This window comes from Psammomys obesus, unplaced genomic scaffold, assembly GCF_907164565.1.
Source record: "Psammomys obesus unplaced genomic scaffold, mPsaObe1.curated_primary_1811, whole genome shotgun sequence".
NCBI classification, from domain to species: Eukaryota; Metazoa; Chordata; class Mammalia; order Rodentia; family Muridae; genus Psammomys; species Psammomys obesus.
The window spans coordinates 181,762-197,195 of NW_026594091.1; the positions used below are offsets into that span (position 1 = coordinate 181,762).

A 15,434-nucleotide genomic window follows, 5' to 3' on the forward strand; every position below is an offset into this window, starting at 1 on the left:
CTCTGGACCAGGATGTCCCACCCTCTTCTCTCCATTGCTCAGAATTGTGGCTGGTTGTTTTATTGACAATACAGAGAACACATGATGGCATGTTTACACAAACTTGGCACAGGTGATGCTTAGAATGCAATGGCCAGATTGAAACCAGATAGTGGGGTAGAGAAATCAGCATTTGAATGAACAAGGGTAAATTGTGTACATTCCAAAAGAACATTATACCAACAGAAATGTCTGATTTGAAGTTATTTATGAGTCTGTTGTGTCCTACAGAATATATTTCCCATTCATTGGACAAATACTAAGTAACTGGTCTATGCAAAATAGAATTATTCCCCAATATTAGAAGAGATTAGTGTAAGCTGTGCTAGAAGCTGGTCAGCAATTACAGTGGTTATCACAGTTGAGGGACAAAGCCAGGCTAATAGGACAAATAAATATAGGAAGGGGGATAAATGTTGTTGAAAATCAGTTGCTTAGTGATGACCCATAAGAACAAATTTGATCTGATGATGTGGTTATAGAGCAATGCTTGGGATATGATTGAAGAGCCTGGGGAAAGATTGAGATAATACAAGGATCCTACAAAGCCCTCACAAACTTCTTACAGAGCTTGGCTTTAGCTCTAAATAAAGTCATATAAAACCCTGATGCCATTTAGGTGTTGATAGAGACCTTGTCACTTAAGAATGAAAATACTGAATGTCAGAGAGTAATTAGACCATTAAAAGCATGGTCAGCCCTAATAGGTGAATGGGTAAGCTTATGCTGGCTCTCAGAAGCATCATGTCAATAGCATAGCACAAGTCATATCTAGAGGTCTCAGATATCAACATACCTGATACTTTGTGATGAATGTGTTCATTTATAAAGAAATTGTAAGGTTAAAAACGTCAAAGCTCAAGATAGCAGGTGCACTAACCCAAGATAAATTGGTATTTGTAGTAGAATACAAGCAGATTCTGGCTGTAATGGAATGCAAAGGCTTTCAGGGTTTTGTAACCCCTGTAGAAAGTGAAAACATTGAACTAGGAATTTCAGATCCAGGAGAGACATATAAGGTAACCTCTTGCCCTCTGGAAATGAATGGAAGGGCCTGTCAGCTCACTCCTTGCAGCAGAAGTTACAAGCCCCCTTACCTTTGGTCAGCCAAGAGGTAACAAGCAAGCAGGAAAACCAAAACTAACTATTGCTGATCTTATGCACACTACTGATCTTATGCACACAATGCAGCTTTGGATCTGACCACAGATAAACATATCCCCCATAGTTAAATGTTATAAAATAACCACTGACGTTTATGGTCTTTTACCTTCAAAGACAGTAGGAATAGTTTTGGAAAGAAATCTATTAACCTCTCAAGGATTTATTGTGCATCCCAGGATTATAGACGAGGATTTCAAGGAAGAAATTAAAGTCATGGCTTAAGTAAAAAAGAAGATGCAACATAATACAAGGGATAGACTTGCTCAGCTGTTACTGTTTCCTTACAACAAGGACAAAGCCACTCCAGTAGAAAGAACAGTGGTATTTGGGAGTGATGGAAAACATGTGTTCTGGCAAGTAGTGGTTAATGATCAGAAACCCAAATTAATATTACAATGAATGATGTTTAAATAGAAGGTTTGGTAGATACAGGAGCTGATGTCAGTATCCTTTCCCACAAATCTTAGAATCCAGAATGGCCACATCAGAAGGTTTACAGACAGTTTATAGGAATTGGTAAATTATCACAAATAAGATAAAGTGTCTGATGGATTAAATATATGGGACCAGAAGAGCAAACAGGAAAGCTGAGACACTATGTGGCTGACATACTCATAAATTTATGGGGAAGGGATCTTTTACAACAATGGGGTACTGAAAATAATATTCCAGCAATCCCAGAGACAGCCAATGGTGTAATTAGAGGTGAAATGTTGGATGCTCCTGGGGAAGGTATTAATATGTGTAACTAAGAACAAACATAAGCTGTGCCCATTGACCAAACACAAGATATCACAGGCACTGAGTTTTCAAATATATAAGGGGTCATTCGTGAAGTACCAACAGTCCCACCCTTAAAATAGATATCAAGCAGTCCTATGTGGCAGGAGCAGAAAAAAAAATACAAGCACTTAAACAACTGGTACAGGAGCTGCTGGAGGCTCACCATACAGAAAAGTCTACCATCCTATGGAATTCCCCTGTGTTTGTTGTAAGAAATAAATAAGGAAAATGGGGGATGATACTGGATTTCAGAGCAGTTAATATAGTAAATCATCTAATATGTCCTTTACAACCTGGACTTCTTAACCTTCTTTTTTACCTACATTGTGGCCTGTAATAATAATTGACTTAAACAATTGCTTTTTCACAATACCTTTGCCTGAGCATGCTATGGAAAGGTTTGTTTTCTCATTGCATATTCTGAACAGCAGTCCAATAAAGAGATACCATTGGAAGGTACTTCCAGGAATTGTTAAATAGTCCATTATGTCAATATTTTGTGCAACAACCTTTAGAAATAATTTGTAGCTAGTTTCCTCAGTCTATCATTTATCATTACTGATGATATTTTGTTGGCTGATTCTGATGCAGATATTTTAGAGAAAATGATTACAAAAAATAGAAAAAAAAATTCTTCCATCTGGGGTTACATATTGCTCCAGAAAAAATAGAAACAGGAGATTTAGTTAGATATTTGGGTAATAAGTCAACAAAAATTCAATCATGAAAAGCACAGACAAACGGCACAGACCTGTAAATACCAGTTGCAAACTCAATGATTTTCAAAAATCTATGTGAGATAGTAACTGGCTGATGCCTATAATCGATTAAGTACTTATGAGTTAAGTAATTTATTCTAGATATTAAAAGGAGATTCAGATTTAAACAGTTTAAGATGTCTAACAACTAAAACGGAAAGAGTAAATTCCAGTAAAACAAAGACTGCAAAATGCTTATGTGAATGGAATTCATCATAAACATGATAGTATTTTGGTCATTTTGCTTTCCATTCATTCTCGTATTGGTCTAATCATACAAAGGGAAGATAGTATTATGGCATGGATTTCATAGCACATGAGCAAAAGTGAAAAAATGAATACATACATAGAAAAGATTTCTGAATTAATTGTAATAGGTAGAATAAGACTACATCACTTGTGAGGAACAGATCTAGCCTAAATTGTCGTGTCTCTTGCTAATACTGAGATTATGTCATTATGGGTAATCAAAATGAAAATCGGAAAAGAGCTTGTAGATCTTGTACTAACTACTTGGGAGAAATTAATAACAAATATCCAAAAAGCAAATGTATACAGTTTATAAAAAGAAACTAATTGGATTCTTTCATGTGTTGTTAAAGGAGCATCAATTCCAGAGGCACCAACATTCTATACTGATGCAAACAAGCTTTGATTTCCTTAAAAACCTCAGTTATATTATGTAAATATGTTTTAATTGTAATTCTAAATGTGGAATGTAGGAATACTTTTACTTTTTTCCACAGCTCATAACAGCCTCATGAGAAGGTTTATGATCTTTCTCAGCTGGAAACTGTCTTGTGCTGGGGGCCCAGGGGCTTGTCTTTTGCCAGCTGCATAACATCTTTGTGCAGACACTGAGAGGTTATAAATAGAAGTTCAGAGAAAGACAGAGAGAGAGAGAGAGAAAGAGAGGATGCTTCAAGATGTTCCTAGAGAGAAACAATATAGAAAATGCTTCAAGCAGGCTGCTGCTGCTTTGTTCCACTGTTGATGTTTGCTGTTGATCTGTTTGAACTGCTCTAAACTGCAGGAATACTAATGATGAACAGTAGAATCACCCCCAAGGAACTAAGTCTAAAGAGATCTACAACTCCTGACCTTACTAACCTTCCTTTTCTCCGAACTAGAGTCAAGGTCAATATATTCATATATTCAGCAATGATATTAAAACAGTAATAGTTTCCCACCCCTCATCATTATTGTCAGCACCACTGCCATAAGAATATCAATGCACTAAATCCTAAATACACGTGCTTTAGGATTTCTTTTGTTCTTGTTTTTTTCAATAGCAAAATTTATATAAAGAAGTTATTACTTGAGATATTTATGAAAATTTAATAATTCACTTAGAGCTATATCACATATCCTTCCAACTTCTTACATTGTATACCAAATGTTTATATATATATAAACATTTATATGCCAAATATATGCCAAATATCATTAAAGAAGAGATATTTAGGGGGGATCATCCTTACCAGGCCACAGAGGAAGAAAATGCAGCCACTCCTGATAAGCCCTGATAGGCTAGGGCCAGATGGAAGGAGAGAATGACCTCCCCTATCAGTGGACTGGGGAAGGGGCGTGGGAAGAGATTAGAGAGGGCAGGAGGGATAGAGGGCAGGATTGCAAGGGGACAAGGGTGGGGGCTACAGCTGGGATACAAAGTGAATAAATTGTAATAAATAAAAACTATTAAAATTTAAAAGATATATAATTTTCATTTCTTACTCTCAACTCTAATAGCTCCAACTTTCTTTAAAAATCAATGACCTCTGTCTTAATCATTGTACAACTATGTGTTTATTAATAACCCAAAATAAATGGAATCAGAGTTATTAATAAATATATATGTATATGTTCAAAAATACCTAATAAAGAATAGCTATTTAATGTTAGATAAGTATGTGTCAGTAGAGGTTTATAGGATAAAAGGTAGACATTACATAAATACAGTACCCAGTTATAAATGATTAGACAAGGTGGATGGAGATATGGCTCAGAGGTAAAGAGCACTGGCTGCTCTTCCAAAGGTCTTGAGTTCAATTCCCAGCAACCACATGGTGGCTCAATAATCTATAATGAGACCTGGTGCCCTTTCCTAGCATTCAGGCACACACACAAAACACTATACATAATAAATAAATTTTTAAAATAAATAGATCTTTCATGTAAACAGAATTAGAATCAATAAAGAAAACACGAACAGAGAAAATCTGGAGCTGGAGAATTTAGAGAAGAGATCAAGAACCACAAAGGTAAGCATCACCAACACAATACAAGAGATGGAAGAGAGAAGATACAATTGCAGAAATTGATACAAATCTGAAAGAAAAAGTAAAATGGTAAAAGTTCCAAACAAAAAATATCCAAGAAATCAAGGACGCCATGAAAAGATGAAATCTAAGAATAATAGGAATAAACACAAAAGAAAATTCCAGGCTCCAAGGTCCAGAAAATGTTTCCAAGAAAATCATAGAAGAAAAAAATCTCCCAACTTAAAGAGATGTCCATAAACATACAAGAGGCCTGCAGAACACCAGATAGACTAGACCAGAAAAGAAAATTCTCATGTCAAAACACAAAATCTACAGAACAGGGAAAAAAAAATGTTAAAAAGAGCAAGGGAAAAAGGACAAGTAACATATAAAGGTACACCTATCAGAATCACACCAGTCTTCTCAACCAAAACTATGAAAGCCAGAGGGCAGATGTCATGCAGACTCTAACAGAACACAGATGCCAACCCAGACACCTATACCCAGAAAAGCTTTCAATCAACATAAATGGAGAAAACAAAGTATTCCATAATTAAACTAAACTTAAAACATTTGCACAGCAACCCAGCTCTACAGAAGATACTAAAAGGAAAACAACTACACCAAATGAAAGCAACTACACCAAAGAAAACACAGGATATAGATATAACTTCACAAAAAGAAAAAACAAGCTTTGAAACACAGTAACACCACCAACTCCACAATAAAAGGAACTAACATTCATTGGTCAACTCTCCAATAAAAAGATACAGGCTAACAGAGAATGGTTGTGGAAACAGGATCCAACATTCTGCTACATCCAAGAAACAAACCTGCTAAAAAGATAAACACTAACTCAGAGTAAAGAGCTGGAAAAATGTTTTTCAAGCAAATGGACCCAGAAAACAAGCTGGAGTAGCTACTATAATATCTAATAAAATACTTTCAACCAAAAGTAATCAAAAAAGAGGAGGGCCACTTCATTCTCATGAAAGGGAAAGTCCACCAGGAGGACATCACAATCCTAACCATCTATGCCCCAAATACAAGAGCACCTACATTTGTAAATGAAATGTTATTAAAGCTTATTACACACCGATCTCAACACCTTAATAGTGGGAGATTTCAACACTCCACTCTCACCAAGGGACAGATCATCTAGACAGAAGCTAAATAGAGAAATAATGACACAGAGGTCCTAAATCAAATGACCTAATAGATGTCTACAGAACTTTTCACCCTACTCAAAAGAGCATAACTTGTGAATAACATGTGAATTCACCATGTATTCAGGCACAAAGCAAGCCTCAAAACATACAAGAAGACTGAAATAATCCCTTGTATCTTATCAGACAACCATGACCTAAAACTAGACCGCAACAACAGAAAAAAACAAAAAGTCTACATACACATGGAAACTAAACTCTACTCAGTGATAGCATGGTTAGGGAAGAAATGAAATAGAAATTAGAAACTTCCTAAAATTCTATGAAAATGGATGCACAACTTACCCAAACTTATGAAACACAATAAAAGCAATGTTAAGAGGAAAGTTCATAGCACTAAGTGCCTCCAGGAAGAAGTCTGAGACTTTGCTTCTCATTCAAGCAACTTAATGGTACACCTAAAAGTCCTAAAAAAAGAGAAAGCAGACACACCCAAAGGGAATAGACAATTTGAAAAAATCAAACTCAGAGCTGAAATAAATGAATTAGAAACAAAACAATTCAAATAATCAATGAAACCAAAAACTGGTTCTTTGAGAAAAATCAAGAAGATCGACAAACCCTTAGCCAAACTAACTAAAAGGCAGAGAAACTAACCAAATCAGCAAAATCAGAAATGAAAAGGAGGACATAACAACAGACACTGAGGAAATCCAAACAATCATTAAATCTTACTACAAAAGCCTATATTCCACAAAATTTGAAAATCTAAATGAAATGGACAATTTTCTTAATAGATTCCATTAACCAAAAGTAAATCAACATCAGGTAGAAAGATTGAATAGTCCTGTATCCCCCATGGAAATAGAGCAGTCCTCAAAAGTCTCCCTTCCAAAAAAAAGCCCAGGGCCAGATGATTTCAGCGCAGAATTCTACCAGACCCACTAAGAAGAGATAAATCCAATCCTCTTCAAATTATTCCACAAAATAGAAACAGAAGGAACATTACCAAACTCATTCTATGAAGCCATAGTCACCTTGATACCTATACCACACAAACACCCAACAAAAAAGGAAAACTTCAGACCTATCTCCGTTATGAACATTGATGCAAAATACTCTATAAAATACTGGCAAACTGAATCCAAGAACACATCATCCACCATGACCAAGTAAGCTTCATCCCAGGCATGCAGGAGTGGTTCAACAAATGGAAATCAATCCATGTAATCTACCATATAAACAAACTGAAGGAAAAAAGCCACATGATAATCTCCTTAGATGCAGAAAAGCATTTGACAAAATCAAACACCCATTCATGTTTTTTTTTATAATGAATTTTACAATTTATTTTTTTTTGAATTTTATTTTTTTCTTATCAGTTATGTTTTATTAACTCTGTATCCCAGCCGTGTCCCGATCCCTCATTCCCTCCCGGCCCCTCCCTCCCTCCCTCCCTCCCTCATCTCCACCGTGCCCCTATCCAAGTCCACTGATGGGGGGAACCTCCTCCCCATTCATCTGATCCTGTTTTATCAGGTATCTTCAGGACTGGCTGCAAAGCTCTCCTCTGTGGCCTAACAGGACTGCTCCTCCCTTGGGGGGTGGGGAGGCCAAAGAGCCAGTCATTGAGTTCCTGTTAGAAATAGTCCTTGTTCCCCTCACTATGGGAAACCAATTGGTTAGTGAGCTACCAGAGGCTACATCTGAGCAGAGGTTCTAGGTTACATTCATACATGGTCCTTGGTTGCATGTCAGTCTCAGAAAAGACCCTGTGCCCAGATATATTTGGTCCTTGTAGAGCTCCTATCCTTTCCTCATCAGACTAACTCCCCTTCTTTCTTATGATTCCCTGTACTCTGCCAAAGGTTTGGTCATGAGTCTTTGCTTTGCTTTTTTTTAGTTAGAGTCTTTCAAATGTGCTCAGTAGACTCCTGTCATATGTTCAATGGGCATCCCATCTGTCTTTCTAAACGAAGATTGATAATCTTACCCCATGTCCGCTCTCTTGATTATCTTTTTTAGGTGTGTAGATTTCATTATGTTTATCATATCTTATAGGTCTATATAAGTGAGTATATACCGTGTTTGTCTTTCTCCTTCTGGATTATTTCACTCAGGATGATCTTTTCTAGATCCCACCATTTGCCTGCAAATTTCATGATTTCCTCCCTTTTGATTGCTGAGTAGTATTCCATTGTGTAAAAATACCACAATTTCTGTACCCATTCCTCCGTTGATGGACATCTGGGTTGTTTCCAGGTTCTGGCTATTACAAATAAAGCTGCTATAAACATGGTTGAGCAAATATCCCTTTTGTGTACTTGAGCAAACTTTGGGTATATACCTAGCAGTGGTATAGCTGGGTCTTGAGGAAGCACTATTCCTAATTGTCTTAGAAAGTGCCAGATATGGTTGTATCAGTTTACATTCCAAAATGGTTGTATCAGTTTACATTCTCACCAGCAGTGGAGGAGGGTTCCCCTTTCTCCACAACCTATCCAGCATGTGTTGTCCCTTGAGTTTTTCATCTTGGCCATTCTGATGGGTGTAAGGTGATATCTCAGGGTCGTTTTGATTTGCATTTCCCTGATGGCTAATGAGGTTGAGCATTTCTTTAAGTGTTTCTCTGCCATTCGATATTCCTCTGTCGAGAATTCTCTGTTTAGCTCTGTTTCCCATTTTTTAATTGGATTACTTGGTTTGCTGCTTTTCAGCTTCCTTAGTTCTTTGTATATACTGGATATGAGTCCTCTGTCAGATAAAGGTTTAGTGAAGATTCTTTCCCAATCTGTAGGCAGTCATTTTTTTTTTTTTGATGACGATGTCCTTTGCTTTACAGAAGCTTTTCAGTTTCATGAGGTCCCATTTATTGATTGTTGCTCTTAGAGCCTGTGCTGTTGGTGTTCTGTTCAGGAAGTTGTCTCCTGTGCCAATGAATTCTTGACTGTTCCCCACTTTTTCTTCTAACAGATTTAGAGTATCTGGTTTTATGTTGAGGTCTTTGATCCACTTGGACTTTAGTTTTGTACAGGGTGATAAATATAGATCTATTTTCATTTTTCTGCATGTAGACATCCAGTTGGACCAGCACCATTTGTTGAAGATGCTATCTTTTTTCCATTGAATGGTTTTGGCTTCTTTGTCAAAAATAGAGTATTCATAGGTGTGTGGGTTTATTTCTGGGTCTTGTATGTGGTTCCATTGATCCTCCTTTCTGTTTTTATGCCAATACCATGCAGTTTTTGTTACTATTGCTCTGTAGTACAACTTGAGATCGGGGATGGAGATACCTCCAGATGATCTGTTGTTGCACAGGATTGTTTTGGAGATTCTGGGTTTTTTGTTTCTCCATATGAAGCTGAGAATCTTTTTTTCAAGGTCTGTAAAGAATTGAGTTGGTATTTTGATGGGAATTGCATTGAATCTGTAGATTGCTTTTGGCAGGATGGCCATTTTCACAATGTTAATCCTACCAATCCATGAGCACGGGAGATCTTTCCATCTTCTGAGATCTTCTTCAATTTCTTTCTTCAAAGACTTGAAGTTTTTCTCAAACAGGTCTTTCACTTGCTTGGTTAGAGTCACCCCAAGGTACTTCATGTTATTAGTGGCTATTGTGAAGGGTGTTGTTTCCCTAATTTCTTTCTCGGCCCTTTTGTCTTTGGTATACAGGAGGGCTTCTGATTGAGTTGATTTTGTATCCTGCCACTTTGCTGAAGGTGTTTATCAGCTGGAGGAGTTCTCTGGTTGAATTTTGGGGGTCACTCATATATACTATCATATCATCTGCGAATAGTGACACTTTGACCTCTTCCTTTCCGATTTGTATCCCCTTGATGTCCTTTAGTTGTCTTATTGCTCTAGCTAGGACTTCAAGTACTATGTTGAAGAGGTAGGGAGAGAGTGGGCAGCCTTGTCTTGTCCCTGATTTCAGTGGGATTGATTTAAGTTTCTCTCCATTGAGTTTGATGTTGGCTATAGGCTTGCTGTATATTGCCTTTACTATGTTTAGATATGTGCCTTGTATTCCTGATCTCTCCAAGACTTTAAACATGAATGGGTGTTGGACTTTGTCAAATGCTTTTTCGGCATCTAAGGAGATGATCATGTGGTTTTTCTCCTTCAGTTTGTTTATGTGGTGGATTACATTGATGGATTTCCGTATGTTGAACCACCCTTGCATGCCTGGGATGAAGCCTACTTGGTTTTGGTGGATGATATCTTTGATGTGTTCTTGGATTCGGTTTGCAAGTATTTTATTGAGTATTTTTGCATCAATGTTCATAAGAGAGATAGGTCTGAAGTTCTCTTTTTTTGTTGGGTCTTTGTGTGGTTTAGGTATCAGGGTGACTGTTGCTTCATAGAATGAGTTTGGTAATGTACCTTCTGTTTCTATTTTGTGGAATAGTTTGAGGAGAATTGGTGTGAGCACTTCTTTGAAGGTCTGGTAGAATTCCACGCTGAAACCATTTGGCCCAGGGCTTTTTTTGGAGGGGAGACTGTGAATGACTGCTTCAATTTCCTTGGGGGATATAGGGCTGTTCAATCTTTCTACCTGATCTTGACTTAATGTTGGAAGATGGAATCTATCAAGAAAATTGTCCATTTCATTTAGATTTTCAAATTTTGTGGCATATAGGCTTTTGTAGTATGACCTAATGATTGTTTGAATTTCCTCAGTGTCTGTAGTTATGTCACCCTTTTCATCTCTGATTTTGTTGATTTGAATAGATTCTCTCTGCTTTTTAGTTAGTTTGGCTAAGGGTTTGTCTATCTTGTTGATTTTCTCAAAGAACCAGCTTTTTGTTTCATTGATTCTTTGAATAGTTTTATTTGTTTCTAATTGATTGATTTCAGCCCTGAGTTTGATTATTTCCAGCCTTCTGCTCCTCTTGGTTGTATCTGCTTCTTATTTTTCTAGGTTTTTCAGTTGGGCCATTAAGTTGTTTGTATGTGATGTTACGAATTTCTTCTTGCAGGCACTTAGTGCTATAAATTTTCCCCTGAGCACTGCTTTCAATGTGTCCCATAAATTTGGGTATGTTGTGTCTTCATTTTCATTGAATTCTATGAAGTCTTTAATTTCTTTCTTTATTTCTTCCTTAACACAGTTGTCGTTGAGTAACAAGTTGTTCAGTTTCCATGTGTTTGTTGGCTTTTTGTTATTTCTGTTGTTGTTGAGGTCCAGCTTAAGTCCATGGTGGTCTGATAGAATACAAGGGATTATTTCAATCTTTTTGTATCTGTTGAGGCTTGCCTTATGACCAACTATATGTTCTATTTTGAAGAAGGTTCCATGCGGTGCTGAAAAGAAGGTATACTCTTTTGAGTTTGGATGAAAAGATCTGTAGACGTCTATTAGGTCCATTTGATTTAGGGTCTCTGTAAGTGTTTTTATTTCCCTATTTGTTTTCTGTCTAGTTGATCTGTCCCTTGATGAGAGTGGAGTGTTGAAGTCTCCCACTATTAGGGTTTTAGGATCAATGTGTGATTTAAGCTTTAATATTGTTTCATTTACGAATGTAGGTGCTCTTGTATTTGGGGCATAGATATTCAAAATTGTGATGTCCTCTTGGTGGATTTTTCCTTTGATGAGAATATAGTGGCCGTCCTTATCTTTTTTGATTAACTTGGGTTGAAAGTCTATTTTATTAGATATTAGGATGGCTATTCCCGCTTGTTTTCTGGAACCATTTGCTTGAAAGACATTTTTCCAGCCCTTTACTCTGAGGTAGTGTTTATCTTTGTTGCATAGGTGTGTTTCTTGGATGCAACAGAATGATGGATCCTGTTTCCGCAACCATTCTGTTAGTCTGTGTCTTTTAATTGGGGAGTTGAGTCCGTTGATGTTGATAGAAACTAGTGACCAGCAATTGTTACTTACTTTAGATGTGGTGTTGGTGGTGTCATTGAGTTTCATTGCTTGTCTTCTTTTGGTTTTTTTCTTGTGTAGTTATCTATTTCCTCTGTTTCCTTCGATGTAGTTGTTTTCTTTGGTTTGGAGTTTCCATTCTAGTAACTTCTGTAGAGCTGGGTTACTACGCAGATATTGTTTAAATTTGGTTTTGTCTTGGAATATCTTGAATTCTCCGTCTATGTTGATTGAAAGTTTTGCTGGGTATAGTAGTCTGGGTTGGAATCTGTGGTCCCTTAAGGACTGTATGATTTCTGTCCAGGCCCTTCTGGCTTTCATAGTTTCTGTTGAGAAATCTGGTGTGATTCTGATAGGTCTACCTTCATATGTTACTTGGCCTTTTTCTCTTGCTGCTTTTAGAAATTTTTCTTTGTTTTGTAAATTCAGTGTTTTGACTATGATGTGACGTGAAGAATTTTTTTTCTGGTCTAGTCTACTTGGTGTTCTGTAGTCCTCTTGTATGTTTATGGCCATCTCCTTCTTTAAGTTGGGAAAGTTTTCTTCTATAGTTTTCTTGAAAATATTTTCCAGACCTTTGATCCTGATGTCTTCTTTTTCTTCTACTCGTATTATTCTTAGGTTTTGTCTTTTCATGGTGTCCTTGATTTCTTGGATGTTCTGTGTTTGGAACTTTTCAGATTTTATTTTTTCTTTGAGAGACATGTCAATTTCCGCAAGTGTATCTTCGGCTCCTGAGATTCTTTCTTCCATCTCTTGTATTCTGTTGGTGATGCTTACCTTTGTAGTTCCTGATCTTTTCTCTATGTTCTCCAGCTCCTGGTTTTTCTCTATTTGTGTTTTCTTTATTGATTCTAATTCTGTTTTCATGTCTTGCACCATTTCCTTCATCTGTTTGAATGTGGACTCCTGCTTTTCAATGATAGCTTCTATTTTTTTGTCCGTTTCCTCTCTATGTACCACTAATTGTGCCTCTACTTCTGTGGGTATAGTTGCCTGTATTTCTATGAGAGCTTTGTTTATTTCTTCTTTATTTGCCTTCATTTGTGTGGACATTTCTTTGAGAGCTTTGTTCATTTCTTCTTTGTTTGCCTCAATTTTCGTGGTCATTTCTCTGAGAGCTCTATTTGTTTCCTCTTTGTTCGTCTCGATTTCTTTGGCTATTTCTATGAAGGCTTTGTGCTTTTCATCTTTATGGGCCTCTAATAGCTGGAGAAACATAGTTTTGAGGTCGTTTTCTTGTATATCTAGTGAATTGAAGTGTCCATTGTTTTGTGGGGTTGCTGGTGAGGTCATTATGTCCTGATTTTTGTTGGGAGTGTTCTTATGTCTGCCTCTAGCCATCTGGTTATTTATAATCCTCACTGGTTGTTCCTCGAGATTGTAGTTTGGGCTATGATCTGCTCTTTCTGTTTTCTGGACTGTTTTTTCAGGAAGATGAGAGAGGTTCACTGCTTTGGGAGTGTGCACTGTGTTTTCAGTTTTGCTGAAAGTAAACTTAAGTAAGGAATGTGATGCTGGTGCTATTCGCGTGCGCTTTTAGCGGGTGCAGTGTGCATGCGCGGATTCTCTGACTATTGCAGTGGCCTGGAAGCCACTATTACGCATTTCTGACTGAGATCCAGGGATTGTTTGCCTGGATTACCCTGGTGGACCCACAAGGTAGAGGCTTCAATGTTGGGGTCGCTATCCCAAGAATCCCTATGATGCCCACGCTAGGGGTGTGGGTGGCAGGGATCTCGTCTGGTTGCTTCTGTGGAGAGGCCCTGGGTCTGGGGCAATCTCTCCCTAGAAGGCTCACTCACTCTCTTGCAGGACCAGTTGGAATGCACAGGGGTTCCCCTTGCTCACTACTCTCTGTTTTGGTCCTGCTGCGGAAGTGCACGGGTAGGCTAACAGTCAGCTCTGTGGCACTGTGGCTGTAGGACTCGGTGTCCACCTTTCCTGTGTGCTGCCTCTTTGTCCTTTCCCTCCGCCAGGAGGGGTTATGTTGACTGGTCCCTGGGTGGCGCGGGAAAGAGTTAGGATGAGTGTACTCAATCCCAGGTCCCGGGCCCAGATCTCTCTGCCAGAAGCAGCCTAGTGGTGGAATCTATGTTTGCTGATCCCAAGAGAGTACCGGGTAGGGTTGAGTGTCCTCAGATCCAGAGCTTGGGTTTCTCTGCTAGGGGCCGCTGGAGAGAGGGTGCTGTGTCCTTGGCAGGCTGCCTCTCTGTCCTTCCCCTCTGACCTTCTCCTCTGCTAGGGCAAGTTTATGGAGGTGCTCTCAGGGGAGTGCCAGCATGGGTTGGGGCTTCTCAGTCGGATCCTGAGCCCTGAGCCGGTGTTTCTCTACCAGGGGTCGGGGGGGGGGGCGCCGGTGATAGAACTTGCTGCTAGACCTTATTGTGCTGGACCCAGGATAATCTCAGGACGTGTAGAATGACCACAGTCCCAGATCCCGAGCTGTAGTTTGTTTGCTAGGATCGTCCGGCAGCACTGGAGTTCAGTCACTGTGAAGCCGCTGTGCGCCTCTTTATCCTTCTGCTCTGCTGCGGCAGGTTTATCGCGGCGTTTGGGGGAATGCCCGAAAGGATTGGGTTTCTCAGCTCCGATCTTGGGTTGGGGTACAGACAATGTGGTCTGTGGCAGATTCTGCTGGCCGCCTCCTGCCTCCTCCGAAAAGGGAGTAGGGATTTTGAGCTGGGCACACAGCTGAAATCCGTGCACGGCAGGAGCTCAATTGTGATGGTGGCAGGTAGCCGTGGTTGGAGAGACCTTCCAGGGAAAGACTGGGTCACCCGTGACCAGTTTGGCAACTTTCCCTCCCCGTGGGTTTTTTTTTTTTTTTTTTTGTGACTGGGACTCTCAGCCTCAGGCACCCTTGTGCCCACCAATCAGCCTGGGAAAGTGGTTGGGACAAGCAGGCTTGCGGCACCAGTCCAGAGACCCAAAGCCCGCGTTAGCCAGGTTGTCTTCCGGGTTCTGGCTGGGCAGCTGAGAGTCGACCCAACCGATTCCCACATCGTGGGAGCCTCCCCTCACCTGGGAAACACGATCGATCGCTGTTGTTTTAGGGCCCAGAGTTCAGTCTCCTGGTTGCTGCACAGAGTGTGTTGTCCCGCTTCTCAGACACGGTGTTCTCCCGGTGCTGCCATCTTGGCCCTTCCCCCATTCATGTTTAAAGTCTTGGAAAGATCAGGGATACAAGGCACATACCTAAACATAGTAAAGAAAATATAGAGCAAGCCTATAGCCAATATCAAAATAAATAGAAACTTAAAGCAATCCCACTGAAATCAGGGACAAGGCAAGGCTGCTCATTCTCTCCGTATCTCTTCAACATAGTACTTGAAGTCCTAGCTAGAGCAATAAGACAACTAAAGGGAATCAAATGGATACAAATCGG

The 15,434-nt window shown here is 39.1% G+C and overlaps 1 pseudogene; it reads left to right on the plus strand.

Annotated features, from left to right (window-relative positions):
• Positions 1 to 848: 848 nt before the first annotated feature.
• LOC129684660 (vomeronasal type-2 receptor 116-like) overlaps positions 849 to 15,434 on the plus strand; it is a 29,688-nt pseudogene continuing 15,102 nt past the window's right edge.